The sequence below is a fragment of the Rhipicephalus sanguineus genome, chromosome 7, assembly GCF_013339695.2.
Source record: "Rhipicephalus sanguineus isolate Rsan-2018 chromosome 7, BIME_Rsan_1.4, whole genome shotgun sequence".
NCBI classification, from domain to species: Eukaryota; Metazoa; Arthropoda; class Arachnida; order Ixodida; family Ixodidae; genus Rhipicephalus; species Rhipicephalus sanguineus.
Genome location: NC_051182.1, coordinates 83,411,385 through 83,429,769, shown reverse-complemented (window position 1 = coordinate 83,429,769; position 18,385 = coordinate 83,411,385).

Below are 18,385 nucleotides of genomic sequence, written 5' to 3'. Positions count from 1 at the left end.
AAAGTTGTGCGTGCTGCCATTTTTACAATGAGCACCTTGTTCACCTGAACTGCGCCACAGCGTTTACCTCGAGTCTTTGTTCCTGGCATACCATGAATTGCTCTTTCGGTATTTTGATAAGCAAGTAGAGCGATTGGTGGCGTCTCACGTTGCGACAGCGTGTAAATAAGGCAACACGCGAGCATGGACGTTTTGCACGAAACTTAACCTACGAGACGACCGGTAAGGGACGCGACGTTCTCCACTGCCGCAGCGAACAAACACGCTACGGCCGGGTCAGCTCCGTCACAGCGCAGAAAACGCATTCGAGGCAGGTTGCCAACAAACACGGGTTTATTAACCCAAGATGCAGCACAGTACGACAGTCACGGGCTTGCAGGCCGTAAAGGGAACTCCGCAAGACCGGTCAGTACACTTGCCAGCGGCGCTACGACACAAAGGGCAACAGTCGAGCACACGAACGAGAAGGCGCCTGCCAGAGCAGCGCGTCAACCTCTCGTGCAGGCCTGCGAGCACCTGACATGGTAGGGAAGTTTCCATAGAAGCCCATATGTTCAGAAAATGGCCGCTCATCAGATGATCATGGGGCTTAGAGCCGTCTGTGTGAGGAGAGAACACTTCCGGCGGAACAATAAATAGCGCGGATGTGACGCAATATCAGGTGAAAAAGTGACGTCTTTTTGTTGGCACTAGCGCGAAATTTCACCTCAAAATTGTTTTCTTAGACCCCTGATCGCTTAGCAGTCGTGCAAAGGTGAGCTGAAGGGTCCTTGACCAGTGCGGTTGGCGCTAGCTAAACTAATATCGACTCATGACTAAACAGGGGTATTTAAGTGTACGGCCTTTGAATTCGCATTGGTGTTATCACGAAACCTTATTCTTCGAGCCTTTACTATGCGTTCGTGTCATCTTCCACAACGGGAATAATTTAAGCAGCAGCGTACCTCTCATGTTTGGAGCGTTGCATTTATTTGTCTTCGCACGTGCGCAGGGGTCCTAAAGAGTGCATTGGTTGTGTGCTTCAGTCCTAACGAGAAGTAATGATGCCTTGTTACGCGAAAATGATGACATTTCAATTTTATTCAATGGTTACAATAACGCAATTTTATTACACCCTACACAATGAGCAACAAGTGTCGTAATAAGTACAAAAAGTGCGTACACTATGTGCACTATGTTTTGCTTTATGTTTTGATCAATTAACCATACGTGTAATGTATGCGGCATACGAATTGTAGAGGGACAGATGACTTAGCGATCTGCTCACGGATAGCAGGAAATATAGGAGGCACTGCGTGTTCACGAAGGAAACCAGACAGCAGGAATACTGATCCATGAAGATCCAGCAAGCACACTACGCCGAACCGTTGCCCCGATGTCTTATCTAGAAGAAATGGGTCGGCAGGCGTAGGCGTGTTGCTACTGCATCCTTGCACACCACATCGTTTCCGCGGGTAGCGAGGAAAGCGTTCAGCGGTAAATGTTAGCCGCGCCGTGCCGTTGAGCACCGTAATCAACACGTTCACCAACGACGAAACGTACCTCGCAACTCCACGCACAGCAAAAATTAAATTTTCACCACAATAATTCAGAGAATGCGAAACACTACAACACTTGAACGGGCGTGTAGTCGCAGATGAACATTACGGGCGCGCCTTTCAATGCACCGCAAGGGCTGCACTCAATAACAATGACGTGCGCGTCTCTTCAGGGGGCGCAAAGAAAGAAGTTTTTCGTAATAAATAAACACTGTCATACATTGTTGGCACATTGCGCCTGCATAATATTGTTCGGGAAATAAATGTCATTTGTAAAACATAACGATTGCTTCGCCCATGAATAAAACGTGGTTTTTCGCTATTGATGTTTGTTCCCTCCAAATATATTCTCGCTTCAATTGCAGCACCCAAAACTCCCCTTACTGGTGTCGTTGGCAAGAGGTTCTGAACCGCTTTTCTCCCGAAGCTTCGCGACCCATTTGGATCGACCTTGCATCTGACGCGGGCAAGCCAGGGCCAGAAAGAAGCGAGCTCGCGGGAGAGGGGCTTGTCACTGACGACCAATGAGGACAGGCGAAGAGCAGTGACGTAGGCTAGCGCGGTGGCGCGAGCATCCGGGCATGTCCGGACGCGTGGCTCGTGCGGGGAAGACCAACGCATGGCTCGCACCAAGCAAAAAGGCCTGGCGGCGTAGCCACGGTAGCCATGTCGCCGAATAACGCCATGTCGCCGCGCGGGGCCAGCACACGTGTTAGCTGGAAAAGAGGCGCCGAAGAGGAGGGTGCGCTCGATTCCCACTACGTTCCGACTCACCGTTCCAGCCAGTGTCGCGCACTCGGTATTCTATTCGCGCAAGGATCCATGCGCCTGAAGCTGTAACTTCTACCCTGAAAGCGCCACTACACTGCATCGCCAGTGTGTACGGTTGTCGAAGATCCTTCTCAGATACCTTCTATTCATACGTGTACTTCGCAGAATTGGCGCATTGGAGATGCAAGAGGGCCACCTGATTCGCAAAGCCGAATATGTTCTCTAGTGAAGTGCGTTTCCAATCTGAGGTACGCATTCACAAATAGTGTTCTTTTGCGAGATGTGGCTGTGAAACCTCTCAGATAGGTTTGCAATGTAGTGCATCTGCATTGCACTTCTCATCGCTCCACCATGGCAGCTTAGGTGACCTCAAGGCAGTGTAATCGCGCGGCGAATAACCAAATTCGGTGCGACAGTGGTGTATCTGGAACGTAATTGGACCTCTGCTCATGTATAATGCAGGAACCAGCATGCGATGTGCTGATAACAGTAAAGTGACAACACAAAGTTCGCGTCTCACTATGCTGGTGATCCAACGTACTGTTTCAGCGACGTGAGTGAAAGCCATCTCTAAACACGCGTCAGTATCGAAATCATGTTGCTTCTGCGCGACCTGAGCAATGCTGTGGTGATTTCCTAATCTCGTTTCTTTAGCCACAGACACTTCTACAGCCTTCGCAAGGGCGTGCTTCGTAGTCTTTCTCAAAAGGAGGAAGGCATGGATACGTGCGGGGATATAGCAGCACGGAGCGCCACAAAACAAGCAAGAAGACTGATCGCGCATTTCATCTGTATACACGGAGAGCGACACAAGTGCTTTTTGCTATTTTGCTACACTTTGGAGGTTTATAATGCCTTGTATACGTAATCTATCGTGGGGATTCAGTATTGTTCTGGTTTTCATGAGCGCTGTAGATGTGCGTTTGTTGACATATATTTTCGAAATACTTCTCTTTTTGCTTTCCCAAGCCACGGCAGCGCTGCATTACTGTGTGCCAGTGCGAACAGCATAAGAAGGCCAGCGATCAGCGGAAATATGAGTGCAATGATCTATCAAACAAAGAGCTTTATCCAGTGTAAGCGCTCGATAACTCTAGTACCAGCGTGTTCGGAGCACACGCTGACTGAAGTAAAGGAAAAACAAAATAAAAGGGTAGAGTCAAGCGCGTGTAATGCGAAGTGCAGACGTGTCATAGCGAACTATGTGCTTTGGTGCACACTGCTATGCGAAGTTTGCATAGACACTGCTTTTGGGGCCTTTGCACTGATCGTGTCTGGAGTGATGGTACTGATTTTCTGCAAAGAGCGCGCCAGGAAGTGCTTTCTAATTCATGCGCTTCTCAGCTCGAGCCAAAGACAGAGCCTTATACACGTTTATGTTGCTACATGCATATTGCTAGTTTGGGCCGTGCGCGTGAGCGCCCAACGAAGACGACGACGGGCTGTCTCCGCTCGAGCTCGAAACTATACCGGTCAACGCTGCAACCACTGTTTTATATATATCGTGCTTATAACTTTGTCTAATGGCGGCAGTTACAAACCAGGTCATATAAGAATCCCGCGCTACAACATGTTATATACTCAGATATATGCACGACCGATCAATGCAAAGATTATGAAGCACGAGTTACCTTAGAACATTTCATATGGGAATGCCAGGGATTACTACACAGTGATGAGAACGCGACCTCCACCGAAAGGCTCTCCGCAATTTAACGGGCCACGCGGCTCAGCTCAGCTCTGACGATGAGCTCTGGGCAATCCAGCTGGCCGAGGCAGCCGCTAGGAGGCAAGACCTTCTAGCCGACACCTAGGCGGGAGCCCAGCCCACAAACACGCCGGATACGAACTAAAGCTTTTTCCATTCCATCTATAATTTACAGAAGAGGAGTCTCGTCATTCACGTAAGAATATTAGCAAATACTCAGTATTTTTTTCAGCCGCAACACCGACTTGCAGATGTCGATCAATCATTATATCACGCGTGGGCGACATGCGCCTGTTTAAAATTGCGTGTATCAAAATTTTCTTCTGCAAGTATAGCTTATGATGCACGCGATAAAATAAATGGCACGAAGAAATAACAACTGAAGTTGAAGAGCGATTTTGCATGCGCCAGTCATTTCTGAAGCAAAGCGCAGTGCCGGTCTTGTTGAAACAACAAGTTCGCATAGGTACTTTTCTTCTTCGTTCGAGTAACCAATACACTCGAATAAAATAAGCGCTACCTGGTTCCCCGCATTCTGACAAATCCCTCGTTGCCTGAACGGCGCAAAAAGCAATGAGAGGTCATCGCAGAACGAATACAAAAACCAGCAACTAAGATGAAAGGCTGCGGTAGGCGACTTGGTGTCGTTTCCGCATCTACCATAACATGGAGGATCGAGCTTACGGGCTTGTCGGACAGATGGTGTTGTACATTTTAATTATCCCCTATTATTCTTAGCAAATCAAAGTCAGCGTTATCAAGGCAGCACTAATCGAACACGGTTTATAACTACTGAATGAGCAGCAGTGTAATAGAGAGAAATGCAGGGAAACGGGGCATTCGCTCCATTTTGTTTGATACAGGAAAGGAGGAAGTTATGGTGAGGTACTTGCCACCATACAAGCAAAACGTCACGAACACAGATGAGTATTTGCGCTTGTTCTTTTTTTTTTCTTTAAAGAGCCAAATCCAGAAACCAAAAGTGGTTTTAATTTTACAGCAGCGTAAAATGCGCCCAAGTATGTTTCACATCTAAAACAATTGTAATCAAAATGGGGCAATGTCTCATTGTTACGTGCAATAAAAACGGAAATCTCGAAACGAAAATCAGCCATATTCTGCATCTGTTTGAATCGAACTTAGCCAGATCCGTTAAAGCAGCGCTTTAACGTTAAATCAGGAGCAAAAGAACACGCGTGGCCGCATCCAACATGTTTCGTTTTGTCTTAGTTGCCTTCCTATCGTGCTTTTGTTCCACAATTAGTTTCTTTGTACTTACTGAAGGGCATGGTCTTGTAAGGCAAACTAGAGTATTGAGATATAGAAGCCGACTACCCTACTTCTTTCTGCTCTTATAGAGCTACTTTTTGTAGTTTTGCGCAGCCGTAGAATGTTCTCCTTTCGCTCCAAAAGGGGCTATTTGAAATATAAGGCTACCGAAACGAAGATATTGGGCATCGATCAATCCTTGAAGAACAAGAAGTGATCCTAAATGGTCCTGCATAAAACAGGCTAAGCAGAAGGAAACCTGAAGCATTTTTTGAAGGCCTTCAAGAGATGCCAATAACAAGAAAACGGTGCCGACAGTCCATAATGGCGCGCCTTTTGGTTGAAAGACCCAGCAGCACTACATGTCTAGTCATCGCCATTACTGCCATGAAACAAAGGAAGGCAGCGATGGAACAACATGGATGGTGTTAACTTTGTCGCAAAATATTGTTACATTGCTCATTCGCTGCGATTTAGGCTCGTTTACGAGCTAATTCAAACGCTCCAATCTATAAGAGCCAAATCCCACATTTCTGCTGAATACCGACGGTAGTCGGCTACTTAGATTTTAGCCGCAATATCAATTTGAGATATTTCGATGACTTGAGCTCGCTGGAAAAAAATGTTGAAGCAGGCCCCATCACAAAGTCAGAAGCAAAAAACAGCCTTTTCTTTGTTTCAGTTAAAGTGGACTTGGCAATTTTAGAAAAAAAACAAAACGCCACGCTTTCTTCATACGAAGCTATTTTCACATGCCGCTCGTTCCGTCAATATCCCATATGGGAACTATGAAAGACAAGTTACCTTGATAGGTTTCCATCAATACAACAAAAGCGATAAGCTTTCAAGGCCGCGCAAGGGCAAGAACTTCACATTATATTGGTATTCGCCGCTTCGTGTGTGCTCAGAGCTACTTTCCACAAATGTAGCATTCATACTAAATAAACACCCGATACAATGGGATAAGAAAAACGAACATGGCACAAATGCCGTGCGTGTGGTTTGTTTTTAAAAGCAATTAAGAATGACGCTTGCTCTTAGTTGCAGTTGAACACGCACCTCATATAACCTGTTCATAAGGTTATAGGAGGTGGTTTTCAAATGAAGTTAAACGTGAGATAGCTCACGTGCAGTCGGCATGTCAATTATGGTGTCGCGCCGCCCCTACCTTCTTCTTCTTATTATTATTAAAAATAATAGCAACACCTAGGGTTTCACTTCCCGAAACCACGATATGATTATGAGGGACGCCGTAGTGGAGGGCTCCAGAAATTTCGGCCACCTGGGTTTCTTTAACATGCACGTAAATCTAAGTACATGGGCCGCAAAAATTTTCGCCTCCATCAAAAATTTAGCCGCCGCGGCCGGGATTCAATCCCGCGGCCTTCCGGTCAGTAGTGGAGATCCATAACCACTAGACCACCGTGGTGGGGCGCCTACCTTCTTCTGTGCGCCCTTCGCTCGTAACAATGATGTTTTAAGCATAATTTCAAAGAAGGAAACCGCACAGGGCAATCGCCGGCATATCTCGCCGTGCGCACCTCCAGCGCGATAAATAGAGAGGACTGCTGGCAGCATGCAAAGCCGCGAAGCGAGCGGTGTAGGCTAGTACCGTGACGTCACATGTGCGTGCAGAGGCCTTGAGTTAGTCTAGATGCTGTTGCATGGGCGAAGCAGTGAATGCGATAACAACAATTTTGAATGTTATACGAAGTAAGGATCGCAGCTAACTGCTTTGGATCCGATCTGGCGTAACACAAGGCAACGCTGGTCAAGTGAATGTGGTAGCTACATGGGCGCCAGGCATCTAACGCCGGGCGATGTTCTTGCATGGGCCCCTCATGCGATAGAGACGGCCGGCTCTTTTCATCTATGCTTCTGCCGTGCTCGACCCTAGCGTTTGCGGGCTTTGGATAGTGCATAGAACCTATGATGCGCGGGGCAGTCTTATCAACCTGGACTTTAGACGGGGTATGACGGCGACGGCAAAAAACGTAGAGAGCGTCCATATAACTGCTATGACAGTAAACGATCACACGATATATGAGGCCGGCTGGCAATAAAAATTAGGCTGCCAAGTCCGCCGTCAAAGCTACGAGCTGCGCTTGCTATCGGTCTCAAGCTACATGCACTGAAATATCGATTAATGTTGACGGGAGGCCGGCAGCCGGCGTAAAACGTTGGGTGGAGCATCGGACGCATTATTGGAAGTTTGTAGGTTTGTTGCCTATACCGACAACAAGTTGTCTTTCCGTCTGCTTTAATGTCTTCCTAGTTCTACCATATTCACCACTACAGTCCACGACTACAAATATTGTCCTAAATGCCTTCATTGTCTTCATTGTCAGTTTCATGTGGTGTCGCCTAACAACAAAAACGTGCCTTTCATCGATTCGTCTTCTTTTGTTCCTACTCCTCTTTTGAGTGTGCTAAAAGTTTGGTCCGAAATAGCTGCTGCATGGTGTTGCTGTTTCATTTACTCCCAGTAGAAAGGTTGTTGCTGTCATATGTCCCTTAGCATTTGGTACTTGTTTATCAAAGCTTTATATGTAGAATAGATACCAGTCTGGAAGAACTAAGATATCCTGTTTACAAGACTGCGCTGCAATGATCACTGATCGTCTCTGTTACTACAAAAATTTCCTCGCGCAAATTATGTTTCCAGTCCAGTTGGTTTAAGCGAGCTTATTCAATGACATCACGCGAACCATTAGCGTTCCACTTGCATTTGTCACTTTGAGCATGCTGAAAGCATCACGGGCATTGATGACGAGTGAGAGGCGGTACTGCGCCGCCCATAAGCTTTTACGTAGATTTCATTCAACAAATCGATAAATCAACTGTTTATTTCCCTTTGTACATATAAACGGGGAATGACGATAAAAAGCATTTGGGTCATTTCAAGTAATGGCTAAAACTATTCTGGATTTGGGTAACGCCAATATGTTGCTTCGCATGATGGATTTGCTAGATAGATTGCGATATCAGCTATATAGACACTCTCGACGAGTTTTTACCGCCGCCGTTCGCGCCGCCATCACCCTCGTTTTCTGTAAAAAGTGCAAATTAGTGACATCACCCCATGTATCGTATCTTTTAACCACGAGTCCTGGATCACCTGGGCTGGCGACGAAAGATAGAAGCAGCCGGCCATCTCGGTCTCACCCGCGTGAGACCGAGATGGCCCGCGTGCGAGAAAATCGACCCGCGTGCGAGAACTGCGGTCAGTTGCCCCACCAGCAGGACGGGAACGGCCCGCTACTCCTTTGTTATGAGCATGAAGGGATGCTGGAATCGGGGAGGTGGAATTGCGTGAATCTAACGGCACACGCTGTCTCGAAAGGCATCGGGAGACAGCGCGTAAACTTGCTATGCTCTCAACATCCACTTCGCGTTTGGAGAAGTGACACGACGAAAAAGCCGGCAGATCCCACGCATTGTGGGAATCGATGTAATGCGAAGCAGCCAGGAAAGAGCTGCATACATCGTCTTGTATGTCATTGAGGAAAATGCGTGTCATGGTTTTCATGTTAACTCGTGTTATTTATGTTCGTTACACAGTCAGGTCGCGCAATACCAATTTCGAGGTAGATCAAGCTAGCGAAACCGCCGCCAGCGCCCCATGAGCGTGGCACGTAAGTCATGCTGTACATGACATACGTGTCATGATTCTCATGTTAACTCGTGTTTTTATGTTCGTCACACAGTCACGTCACAAGATACCAATTTTGGTGTATATAAATCTAGCAAAACCGCCGCCAGCACCCCATGAGCGTGGCACGTACGTCATGCTGTACATGACATGTGTTTCATGATTTTCATGTTAATTCGTGTTATTTATGTTCGCTACACAGTCACGTCGCGCAATACCAATTTCGGGGTAGATCAAGCTAGCGAAACGGCCGCCAGCGCGCCATGATCTTGGCACGTAAGTCATGCTGTACATGACATGCGTGTCATTATTTTCATGTTAACTCGTGTTATTATGTTCGTCATATAGTCACGTCGCGCAATGCCAATTTCGGGGTAGATCAAGCTAGCGAAACCGCCGCCAGTGCCCCATGAGCGTGGCACGTAAGTCATGCTGTACATGACATGCGTGTCAGGATTTTCATGTTAACTCGTGTTATTTATGTTCGTTACACAGTCACGTCGCGCAATACCAATTTCGGGGTAGATCAAGCTAGCGAAACCGCCGCCAGCGCCCCATCAGCGTGGCACGTAAGTCATGCTGTACATGACATGCGTGTCATGATTGTCATGCTAACTCGTGTTTTTATGTTCGTCACACAGTCACGTCACAAGATACCAATTTTGGTGTATATAAATGTAGCGAAACGGCCGCCAGCGCGCCATGATCTTGGCACGTAAGTCATGCTGTACATGACATGCGTGTCATTATTTTCATGTTAACTCGTGTTATTATGTTCGTCATATAGTCACGTCGCGCAATACCAATTTCGGGGTAGATCAAGCTAGCGAAACCGCCACCAGCGCCCCATGAGCGTAGCACGTAAGTCATGCTGTACATGACATGCGTGTCATGATTTTCATGTTAACTCGTGTTATTTATGTTCGTTACAGTCACGTCGCGCAATACCAATTTCGGGGTAGATGAAGCTAGCGAAACCGCCGCCAGCGCCCCATGAGCGTGGCACGTAAGTCATGCTGTACATGACATGCGTGTCATGATTGTCATGCTAACTCGTGTTTTTATGTTAGTCACACAGTCACGTCACAAGATACCAATTTTGGTGTATATAAATGTAGCGAAACTGCCGCCAGCACCCCATGAGCGTGGCACGTAAGTCATGCTGTACATGACATGTGTGTCATGATTTTCATGTTAACTCGTGTTATTTGTGTTCTTTACACAGTCACGTCGCGCAATACCAATTTCGGTGTAGATCAATCTAGCGAAACCGCCGCCAGCGCCCCATGCGCGTGGCACGAAAGTCATGCTGTACATGACATTCGTGTCATGATTTTCATGTTAACTCGTGTTATTTATGTTCGTTACACAGTCACGTCACAAGATACCAATTTTGGTGTATATAAATCTAGCGAAACCGCCGCCAGCACTCCATGAGCGTGGCACGTAAGTCATGCTGTACATGACGTGTGTCATGATTGTCATGTTAACTCGTGTTTTTATGTTCGTCACACAGTCACGTCGCGCAATACCAATTTCGGGGTAGATCAAGCTAGCGAAACCGCCGCCAGCGCCCCTTGAGCGTGGCACGTAAGTCATGCTGTATATGACATGCGTGTCATGATTTTCATGTTAACTCGTGTTATTTATGTTCGTTACACAGTCACGTTACAAGATACCAATTTTGGTGTATATAAATCTAGCGAAGCCGCCGCCAGCGCCCCATGAGCGTGGCACGTAAGTCATGCTGTACATGACATGCATGTCATGATTTTCATGTTAACTCGTGTTATTTATGTTCGCCACACAGTCACGTCGCAAGATACCAATTTCGGTGTATATCAAGCTAGCGAAACGGCCGCCAGCGCACCATGAGCGTAGCATGTAAATCATGCTGTACATGACATGCGTGTCATGATTTTCATGTTATGACTTGTCATTTATGTTCGTCGTACAGTGATGTTACGCCATACCAATTTGGTGCACATTCGATGAACCAAGCGACCAGGAGAGCACAAAGTCGTAGGTGGCTAGATAGATAGATAGATAAATAGATAGATACGCTCAAAGTCGCAGAAGTTCGCTAAGAAATGCTTCGCATTTAAAAAAAACGCTCCTAATCCTGGAGCCACCGTATTCCCTTAAACCAGCCTTAAGTTACTCGAGATCGGATCCAAACGCGTTAGGTGCTAGCCTTTCTTTGTGTGATATTACAATTTATTATTCTCGCATTCATCACATCTCCCTTTAGCGAAACGGCATTTTTTTTCATTGAACAAATTATCTACTACTTATGCTTCATACGAGCACACCGGAGCCACGTGGCAGCGCTGGTTAGCGGTCGCTATAGCCCGCCGTATGTACTCGCGTACTGTGAGCTCTCGACAGCTCTGGATACTTCTCTTGGTGTTACTTGCCAAAATCACGATATTTCTATGAAGCAAGCCCAAGTGGAAAATTTTCCCTATTAAAATGGGGCTGCCTGGGCCAGGGTTGCCGTTGGTGGCGATTTTGCTCCAAATTGGATACTTTACGACGCCTTCTGGCGACAAAACATTGAGGTTGGCTGCATGGTTCACTTCGGGCTACTTGTAATTTTTGTATTGGCGCACTGAATAGCCATTTCTTATGTTATTTGCAGACAACATGCGTAGTTTTCAAGCCGCTTGTTCTATCGCGTCAGCCGATGCGCGCATGCGCCTTCACCGCCCGCGGAAGACTGGTGCGCATCGAGGCATAGATTTAGTGCAAACTCAAGAGGAAAAGCTGGGCCGAAAGAGCGCTGACCACATGAGCACCCATCATTACTCTATTATTGTGATTGCATTATTTGCAAGTATTTACAGATCGGCGAAAATTGGCCCAATAAAGCTTGTAATACTGGAATATACTTAAAAACTGATATTTTACGAATTAGAAACGTGTGGACAGTGTGTGATGTTCATTTAGAAGATTTTGTAGAAAGCATTTAGGGCTATTTGCAAAATTTACTGCGCACCAGACACATGGCGCAGGAAGATATATTTGAAGGCACTTAGGCGTGATGGTGCCGCCACATCCACTTCAGCTCGAGATCGCGGCCAACGGCGCGTCTTCTGTCTGAGCTGTCAGTCGCAGTGCGTCGTCGTCTGCTCTTTCTGTTGGCACGTACTTACAACTCTAGTTCTCGCGAGCTCACATTTATTGATTACAATGGAAACTGAATACCACCGTGTAGTCTAGCACCCATCGCAGGGGCTGATAACGCTTCGCACGCTAGCGTAATGGCGGGAACAACGGTGGCCTTTTAGATATTTTGATGCATGAGTCGCATGGGAGCTTTCCCTCTAGACTAATCTATACTAAATCTATGCATCGGGGCACCCCAACGCAACGCGAAGCGGGCCTGCAAATACGAAGTGGCGAAGTTACGGGCATGTTAGCAAGCGTGTAACAAGCATGCTGCCCACGCTGCCCACCATCTATGCTGATGATATGCCCAAGTCTCAAATTCTGATGCGTAGCGCGTGTTCTAATGCGACTTTGACAAAACAGAGATCCGGAACTGAACCTGGGCTGTTCATCTGACACAGATTGCGCTATCTTAAGTTGCACTGTTATTGTTTAAGCTCTACGAATTAAACATGGTCTGTGGCTTCCAGCAAAAAAATGGCTGATCCCTCAGTCATAGGAATCGGTATAACGCGAAAGCGAAACGTGCCGTCAGAGAAATAGTTTATTGTTAATAGTGCATTGGTGTATCAGAGCTTCTAGAATGTGTACTGTTTGGCAGATATAGCACCTCTTGATATGGACGCACTCATTTTGACGCCTAGTGGCGCATCTCCGTACCGACGACTAACACCCATGATCATGATTTAACCCTTGCGATACCTGAAGTTCTTAACATATGCGTGGACACCGCATATGGTGAATGCCGATCAAATATAGCATCAACAAGCACATAATAAACACCAATAGTCGATATGCACTCCTTCAAATCGTCGCGAAACGCGAAGAGAAACGCTACGCGCGTCGTGTCTTCCCTCTAGCCTAGCCTTTAAATCTCTCAGGGCGAGCGGCGCACGCGGTGCGACAGCCAGGCGAGCATCGGAGAACTATTTTTCGATGTGGATGGATGCTATGAGCGATGTGTCGGCTAAGCTGCCACCTCGCGGTATGTTAAAGCGCTGACGAAATTACACTTCTATTGGAAACACGACGAAAGCGGATAGTCGTAGCAACGACTGTTTTTTTTTTTGTTTCGAATCTGGTGGTACACACGTCCCCGCCCCGTTATAAAGGGGACGCTCATAGTATCCCTCCATCCATTCAAGACCAGTGTGAGAGGAGAGCGTCAAAAATAAAACGCGATTTTATGTAGCCTCCGTTATGTGTTTGGCGGCAGTTCAGTGGAATAAACACTCGCCTGCCATCGTCGCGGACCTTGAGGTCGTGGGTTCGACTTCTGGCAACGGAATTTTTTCTTATAATTTATTTCTTTCCGAATAGACTACGTTCATTTTGATGACGTATTTCCGTGACGGAAATACGTCATGAAACTCTTGGTGGACCCCGGAATAAAACACTTTCGTGTTAAAATTCCTTTAATGTTTAATGTTTCGTGCTGACTGGTTGGCTGGGATATCCCAAAATTATTCTGTATGTCGCAAAGCTATATGCGCCTGAACTTTAAGCATGACGCACTGAATATATTATAACTCGCTCATGTCTGTGCACTTATCGGTGCCTTAACCCCAAATATTCCTCTCATTTCCATGGTCTCTCTTATTCAAAACAGTATTTTTTGTTTATCAATAATGAAAACTGTACTCATCATACGGCTTCTGTTCCATGTGGCTAACAAACTTGGCGATGAAATAAATGACATGAATACTTTCGCTACTTTTACCTTCAGTTCTGGCTCCTCCTAAAGTCCACCCCACGACAACCCTGGTCTGGCCTTCTTAACGTTCTGCCATATTCATGTATATGGCAGTCCTTCCAATTCAACCACATCTGAATGAGGCTGCCGTGGCATGGAATGAAACTTGTTCCCTTCAGCTTAGCAGCAGAGTGCCACAGCCGCTTAGTTGTAATGGCGGATGGCGTACCATTTTCCGGATTATAGTTCTACGAGAGCCAATATGTTTCCTTGGTTTAATTCTAGGTATATTTCGAGGTGATTTAATACTTTACATTGCATAATATGTCTTATTCATGCCATTGAATATTGGTATTGGGGCGACAAAGATACACTCATTTCTGGAATTTGCAAAAATGTCATTTCGTTGCATTTTTTATATTTCAGCGCACGCAACGTTCGCAACACGTGCGGTAAGCTAACGTTCTCATTATGCTCTATTTACAACTTTAAAGTCCATAGTTTATTTACTGAGAATTTCATTAATGTGGGTTTATTAGTGTAAAGTTATATTCGAAACAAGACTTAACCAAAAGTTGACTAACACGCATTCTGATCAACCTGAGTGCAGTTAACAAAGGATCTTAGGGCATCACAATTCTGCGCCTACACATCTCTTCAAAATGAGAAAAATAACTGTACGTATTATGAAGTATCTGCAGCCGAATTCCGAGGCTCCGATCCTGGCGAAATACGAAAAAAGGACGCTTGTCACGCACAAAGGCAGACCACCCCGTTCGTCAGACCGATACTATTCATGGCGAAAAAATAAATAAATAAGAATGCAGGCGCATAGCAGGAAAATCTGATTGGGAACAGTCAAGTCGTGTAAGTTGCACAAGTTTACTGCTTATGTTTTCTTTTGTTTTTTTTTCATGTGTGTGATCGCTGCTTTCCCGCACAGTTAAACTGCGCAAATGCGGAAAGCGCAAATAAAACGCACTTTCGGCCTTTTATATAAACCTGCAGCGAGAATCTCAGCATCGCCAAAGTACGCAAAAACGCCATAGGACCAAACATGTCCCGCAAGGACAAGGCGGTCCACTAGTGAAAGCGAGATCTTTTGTTGCCTTCCACGACAACATCCTGTCGCGTAGCGCCTCCATTGAACGATCCTCCGATATTCGTCATACGAAGTTCCAGTTCGAAATAAAGCCCTTTTAATCACGGCGTGTACAATTGTACACATCAACTTCGGAGGCACGTCACGCACCACGTGTTTCTTCAAATGACCTGAAACATAGTGTGCACATTCGTGCAGGCTTCCTGAGTGGACAACTGGCGGTTATTTACCTTCATGATGCTGCTTGTCGCTGCAGAGGATCACTTTGCTGGGGACACCACCATGTTCGACGATCGTTCGACGTGCCACGTTCCAGGTCCAACGTAATGAGTATTTTCAAAGAGACGAAGGCTCGAAACGCATACAGACAAAAACAAATTGTGCGTGCATTTTGGGCCGAATAGTTGATTCCTTTTCTGCAAGGATTGAAGCTGACCGATTGTAGAATAATTAGATATTTTATTACACGCTAATTAACAATAATTACTGAAACTCACAAGAAACAACAAACTCCTTCATTTTCTTTCTTGGAATATAATACTGAGTGCCTTGAAATTATGCCACGCGAATTTGATTCATTTGCAGACAGTGCATCATTTTTCGTGACTGAAACGGCTAACACAGCGGCGGCTTTTTTGTCAGATGAATAGCTTTTGGTGTAGCGCGAAAGGAAACACGGACACGAGAAGGCACACAGGAACACCACACAGCGCTGCTAGCAACAACATGTTTATTTTCAAGAACCAGACCACTTATATACCATCAAAACCAGGCAGACAGCTGAACACGTGGGATCACTCAGATAATGCGTAAAAAACTACTTCACTAAGCAAATCATGACAGGATAAAACTGTAAATCACCGCTTTCGCAAGAATCCCAACTCTTTAGGTGACAAAGTTATCGATGGCTTGCTAACACACAACTCACCAAGCGCATCGATAAGCTCGGTTTCAATTATAAGACGGGTGATCTCTTCTTTATGTTGACCAACAACGACGGTGTTATGAAACAATGGTCGGCAACCGCATGCATGCACGTGGAGTGCTAGAAACCCATCAGGCGCCACTCTATTCGATTTGTAATGGTGCTCTCTTAATCGCTCATTGACACATCGGCTGGTTTGGCCGACCTATTGCTTTCCATAAGAAAGCGGAACACGATAAATTACAAAACACTTGCATTCAACAAATTTGTTTGCATGCTTTTTTGTGCAACCCACTTTTTCTGCTCTAACTGGATTTGTCATGGCGCACAGTTTCCCGAGCTTATCGGGCACTGAAAAGACTACCCTAATATTATCGCGAAGTGCCACCTTCTTGAGATTATGTGACAGCTGGTGAACATAGGGGATTACAGCAGTGCGTCTCGTTTCTGTCGTTACGCGGCCTTGTGCGTTACACTGGCTTGAAATTCTGCGCCTTCTTTTCAACTGTTTCCCTGCGACAGACACTGAAAAGAAGTCGCAGAGAAACAGTTCAACACGTTGAAAATAAACATGTTGTTGCTAGTAGCGCTGTGTGGTGTTCCTGTGTGCCTTCTCGTGTCCATGTTTCCTTTCGCGCTACACTAAAAGCTATTCAAATGAGTAACCAACAAGCCCACGTTGCAACCATTTTGTCAGACAAGCGCAATTTTGCTTTTACCTGCACCAGTCTCTTGAAATCTAAAGATCAGTATCACAAAATAAATCTGACTATCATCGCGATATCAAATATGCTGCCCCGCACGATTTTTTTCTATTCGTTTGCTACCGGCACCACGCAGCCCTAACCACTTCCTTGCGCAAACCGCGGCCGAATGTCTGGGAACATTTTTATATTGACCAAAAAAATCGGCAGATCCCACGTCCGTGGGAGTCGATGTTATGCGAAGCATGCGGCGGGTAGGTGACTATGGCGTAACTTTTTTTACTGAGCGAAACGTTACAAAATGACGCTAAAGATTTCTATATATTTTATACGCACACATGTATACGTTGAAGAGTTGCATATGTGTTATATAGGCAGTAGTTTACGGTTGGGTAACGCTGCCAATGACAACGTGGGTATTACCAACACCAAAAGCGGTAAGCTGATATGTAGTGCTTATACGTGTCCCGAGAACGCACGCGCGTTTCACCAACCCGTGTGCATGTGTGCAAGACGTTCTTGACAGTTCTTGAACACGGGCATCATCACCGTGATCAGTGAGCACCAGCAGCTGGTCACGACTTGTTATAGAATCCGGTCGTGAGCGTGGTGAAGAGGGGTCCATATGTATTGAAGTATGTGGTATAGTAGAGCTGATGGAATTCGTGGATGCCTCGGTCATTTCGTCGACAAATTGTCTGTCGACAGAGCCGGCGACATGTCGGAGCCTCAAGCCACCTTTCACGTTGGTGAGGCATAGGCCGTCGAGGCTGGTAGGCCCGGATAGTGCTACGTAGACCAACATCAGTGCATGGTGTTTGTCCTATCCGTAGACTACCTGGGCGTATGTGGCCTACGTAGCCTAGTCTACAAATGGCTGTCAATCAATCTGACATTATCCTCAGTCAGCACGAGGCCACCGCCCAGCCTGTTAAGAAATGAAGAGGAAACTTCGTCGTTCTGATGGACGAAGTGCACTTTACGATGCGGTGATGTGGATATCCTATGTAACTTTATTGTATTCCTCGGGGGTCGAGCAATGCTTCAATATAGCTTGCTGAGTCATAGGAATACAAACGTAATGTTTATTAGACTGCTATAAAAGCGGAGCCAACACTGGAACTACAGACGTCAATCTGATATGACGCCCGTATCGTAGGAGTACACATCGAAGGAGTATCATGTAGTGTTTATTGCTTTCTTGTAAAATTAGATAGTCAGCACCACAACCACAATTGACGTTGCACCGATATTACGCCTGCGTAGGCTGTTTTTCCAAACCAATTTATAGACCTGACGTGGCTCAGTGGTAGAATACCTGATTGGCACGCAGAGTGCTTGGGTTCGATTCCTGCTGGGATCCTAATTTTCATTATTTCCATTCGTTGTGTCAACGCTGCCGATGTTGGTTTTGCTTAACTCTCTAGCATTTAAGTTACCAATGTCTGTTCTCGCCGTTCCGGGGTAGACATAAACTGTCAATCACCTGTAGCGCATACCCGTACACCGCGGCCCGTGGTAAACGGGTATGTGCCACACGTGTCCAGTGGAAAGGGTTTGACGACGTACACGGCAGGATTTTAACGTTATTTATGTCATGACCCGGCATTCATATTCGTCAAATCCTCTTACCCTCCCATGCAAATTTTGGTCTATACCAAGTTAACGAGGCGATCATGAGAGCGCCCAGATGTAGGCGGTTAGATAGATAGATAGATATGTAGATAGAAACGCCAAAAGTGCCAGAGGTTCGCTAAGAAATGCTTCGCATTTAAAAACTATAACTTAGCAGTGTGTATATCTGGGCTAGTTGGGCAATGCATTGATGCTACTATAGCGCAAACTTCAGAGA